The sequence below is a fragment of the Acomys minous genome (genome assembly GCF_964271855.1).
Source record: "Acomys minous genome assembly, chromosome: 8".
NCBI lineage: Eukaryota > Metazoa > Chordata > Mammalia > Rodentia > Muridae > Acomys > Acomys minous.
The window spans coordinates 81,866,874-81,871,551 of record NC_140489.1 but is presented as its reverse complement, the minus strand read 5'-3'; the positions used below and the strand labels follow the sequence as shown (position 1 = coordinate 81,871,551).

Genomic DNA, 4,678 nt, shown 5'->3' with positions numbered 1-4,678 from the left:
CTCACACACATACACACACACACACACACACACACACACACACACACACACACACACAATAACACAGCTGGTCCTTCGTGCTAAGAGAGCACCTGCAGCAGCCGTGGCAGCGGTTTATTCTTCTCTTCGTTCAGAGTTCCAAAGAGCCTTCTTATAGGCAGCAAAACAGGAATGCTCCTTCCAGGTGAAATCCCTCAAGTGGTGATCCCACACAGGAGGAAAAGTCTCGAGGAAGGGAGGGGCGCGTTCTCAGAGCAATAAACATGACTAGCTAACCAAGATAAACACAGACATGGAAGCTGCTAGAAACAGGACATGAAACAGCAAAACAGGCAGGCAGCCCAGTCGGGCCTGGTTCCTACACACTAGCAATGTAGAAAACTCAAGAGTTTTACCTTTCAAAGAAATGATTGTGTTTCACTTAGTTTTAATTTCTTCTGTGATGTCGAGGTTTAGCATTTAACAACCTTTTAATTTCTCTACCCATGCTGTCCATGCATTTTTTTTTTTAGGTGTAAGTGAATTTTTATTGGGAAGAAAGTTGTCAACTTAAACAGTAGCAAATGAAGAATGCATAAGGAAGCTCCCTGTTGTCACAGACAGATGTAACCTCCAGAACATGTGACATAGGAGACATTTCAATCTGTGACCCCAAGCCCGGATGCATTGAGTGCTTTCCCATTCAATCTAACACTTCTGGATTCCTACTGAAAAAGGAATATGTAGTAAGGGCATGGAAAAGTTGCTTCAGAAAGGAAAACCCCAAAGAAGGGTCAGAGAGGGAATGTAGAAATCAATAAATAATAACTTGAAATACAATCACTTTAAATTGTAATGCACTACATTTCTGTATCTTCATAGTAATACAAAGCACAGTCACTTGCAGAACTGGTTCAGATGACTTAAATACCAACTGTGCTGTCAGTCCTCTACACAAGTGTCTGGAAGTTACTCGTGTTTATATGAAATAAAGCTATTGATACTTTTCTACAGCAGTAACTGCACACCAGGAAGGCCGAGAAAACACAAACCAAGGGATGGAGTTTTCCCAAAGCTGCAGTGTGAAAAGACTATGAACAGTTGATCCCATACACATGAATGGGCTTCCTTGCAAGAGGAAATCCAAGTGGAATAAGGGATGGAGATGTGAAAAGGTTTTCTTGAGGGAAAGGAGGAAGGCGCCCTGAATGCCTTTAGTTTTCGCCCCCCTCCCTGCATCACATTCATCGCCTGCACTATCTGAAGTCCATAATGTTAAGTTGTCTCTAAGCAACTGCATGATGAGGGTGTTGTCTTTGTAGGAGTCTTCGTTTAGTGTGCCGAGCTCTGCAGCGGCCTCATCAAAAGCCATTTTAGCCGGGGTACAGGCAAGCTCTGGATTATTAAGGCTCTCATAGTAAAATACAGAAAAGTTAAGAGCCACCAGCCCCAGGCGGATTGGATGTGTGGGTTGCGTCTCTTTCTTACTTATATCAAATGCCTCTTGGGAGGCTCCTTGGGAATTATCTATCGTTTGTTTTCGATCATCACCACAAGCTGCTTCAGCAAGATACCGGAAATAATCTCCGTTCATTTTCAGATAGAAGACCTTACTCTCTGGATTAGTTGCATTGGCTATTAAATACTTATCCAACAATTCCAGGATTGTGGTGCAGATGGACCTCAGCTCCGACTCCACTTTCTCCCGATAGTCCTTGACCAGCGGCAACTTCTTGTCAGAGGTGTCGGTCTAATGCTCGATGCTCGAGATGACCTGCCAGGCGGACCTGCGGGCCCCGACCACATTCTTGCAGGCCACCAAGAGCAGGTTGCGCTCCTCGTTGGACAGCTCAGCGCCCTGCTCCATCACGGCTTTCACACAGGTGGTCATGTCGTCCTAGCGCTCGGCCTGCTCGGCCAGCTTGGCCTTCTGGATCATTTCGGTCTTCTCCATGGCGTGCGAGGGCGAGCGCCGAGCGGGATCCAGAATCCACCTTCTAGTCTCCACAGGCACGGTGCCGAGTCCACATATTCTTATAAGGTACGTGTTATTGTTCGTGCAGTTATCTTTTTAGACATCTTTGACATCTGTGGAATATTAATCCTTCATATGGTTTTAAGTTGAAATATTTTCCCAGTCTGCCGTTTTCCTAATGCCTTCTGCCACGAAATCACTTTCAATATAACATCACTCTTCCCTTATTGTTTATAGGTTTTGAGTCATAGTTCAAAAATTAATTTATCCATGTTTTCCATAACGCTTCCTTAGGACTACTCTCTTCATGTGAATCTGGCTAGTTTGGGTTTTATCTACATAGTGTATGAGAGATGGATCCAGGTTTCCTTTTAACTTAAAATTGGTCCTGATTCCCAGATGGAGATGGGCTACATTTCTATAGACCCTGCAGAGGCAATGTGCATGGTCTATCCACTGGTCTGTGGTATCAACACTGCTCCAGATTTGAGGAGGAGGAGGGTGTTAGGCCTCACGTAACTTACTGGGTAAATTATGAATACAGGAGCTTCCTATGTTTGAACCAGATTTGAGTTTGATGAATGAGACTCAAAATACAGCTCATCTCTTTTTGTGTGTTTATTTCATAAAAGAATACACGACCTCAAATATGTATTGTCTTACATTGGTGTTGGCATTCTTGGAGAACATTTCATATACAGCTGATGCTCAGGACCCTTCCTGTATTTCAAGATGTCAAAGTCCAGAGAAGCAACGCACGAGGCATGGTGTAGCTGCCACATACTACTTTTGTGCTTCTTTGATAATGACTGTATTTGTTTCCTAGAGCTCTTATAATGCCATTCATTTGACTAGCCCTCCCCAGTTGACATGACCTTCATTTAATCTTGCCTCCTCACAAAAGCTATTTCAAAATTAGACTACATTTATCAGCACAGAGGGTCTTCAATTTTCCATTTTACTCTTGTATTTTAGTAAAAACAAGAAGTTATACTAAGACTGTATCTTCCAAATTTTATTTGAGTGTGTCCTCAGTCGCATGCTTAAGCTTATCATTGATAAGTTCTGCATTTGTGATGGCAAATTTTCACTGTCAGGTTTATGTGGTGTAGAATCTCCTAGGAGACGCATCTTGGTGTGAATTTCCAGAGCTGTTTAATGAGGATGAAAGACCCATTTGAGATGTTGGTGGCACCATCCCATTGTCTGGATACCTAGTTTTAATTTAAAAAAAAAAGGCAGAGAGGAAAAAGCCATAGGAGAGTTTGCATCTCCCTGTCATTGCTCCCAGCTCTGCCCAGAGGTGAACCTTGCATCTCCCACATCTTCCACATCAGGATGAACTCTATTCCCTGAGCCCCGAACCACAATAAATATCTCCTCCCTTAAATAGCTTTGTGTCAAGTAACTTCTTACAATGATGAAAAAAAGCAATCATGACAGCGTCCAACAGTGGAAAGAACTTATTTACATCCTCTGCAGTATTATGACACACAGCATCATTTTCTAGTACAGTGGTTCTTCAACACCTTTGGCAAACCTCCATGCCTAGAAATATTTACATTACTATTCATAACAGAAAATTACAGTTATGAAACAGCAATAAAAATAATATTGCTTGTAGGCGTCACCATAACATGAAGAACTCTATAAAAGGGTCACAGAAGGTTGAGACCCACCGTCCTAGTATCTGGGTATGTGTTCATATCCTGGCCATATCTTGCACCTTGCCTAAGCAGCACAGTAGAGCCAGCCCTGATGGCACAGGCACAGATGAGCCATCCCCAAGGGCATGAGAAGTGGAAAGCTGACTCTGCCCCTTGCTGGCTGCAGCATTGGAAGGACCAGCCAGGGCAAGGCAGGAGAGCTCACTCCAGTGGTGTGGGTGTGGGAGAGCTGGCAGGCTGACCAGCTCAGATACCTCTCAGGCACAGATCCAGGGCTTTAAATTGGCCCACCCCAATATACTTCACTGGTGAACTGCTGGAGCCCATGAAGCAGTCAGTCCTATAGATCCAAAACTACAGGATCTCCATGACACACGGCAACAATAGGATATCTGAGAGGAGTCGAAGTGAGGTTCCAGCGTTGATAGTGTAGCAGAATCCAAAGGCCACAAACAAGAACAATGGCTCATTGCAATGAGCGTTTGCAAGCAAAGAAGTGTGGACAAAAGGGTATATCTTGGGATACACCGTGACATACTACAGCTTCCACAGCAAGATTTTTTTCTCCCTTTTTTGGGAGGGAGATTGCAAGGGTGGAGGGCAGGTACAAGGGAATGGGGAGATGAGTGGAATTGGAGTGCATAATGTGAAATTCACACAAAAAATTAAAAAGTTAAATAAAAAAGATTAGCTACTGTAAGAACAGAAAAAAACATCCTGGCCCTATTTGTGTATGAATCCTCTGCCCCATAAAATCTTGATCATAGAGATGTGTGAACCCTCTGAGTAAACCAACATTGAAACTAGATTCTTCCTCAGTGTCTTTCAATAGTCACCACTGGATGTTCTTGGTCTCCTCTACCACATCCTTCAACATTCAAACAGGCTCTACTCTAGGGCCCGATTCTAACGTCATTCCACTTGTCCAGTGTAATTGTACAACAGTTCTCCACCTCTACTACCGTAGGCTCATTTAGTTGCTACGACTGCTATGAAAGAGAAGTATATGTTGGTGGTTTACAAAAGGAATTGACCCCAGGGTTCTATATATGAACAA

At 43.4% G+C, this 4,678-nt stretch overlaps 1 pseudogene across 1 annotated transcript; it reads right to left on the bottom strand.

Moving 5' to 3' along the window:
• Positions 1 to 499: 499 nt before the first annotated feature.
• Positions 500 to 1,933, bottom strand: LOC311602871 (14-3-3 protein theta-like; annotated as a pseudogene). The gene has a single exon. The product of its transcript is annotated as a 14-3-3 protein theta-like (transcript).
• Between the last annotated feature and the right edge of the window lie 2,745 nt (positions 1,934 to 4,678).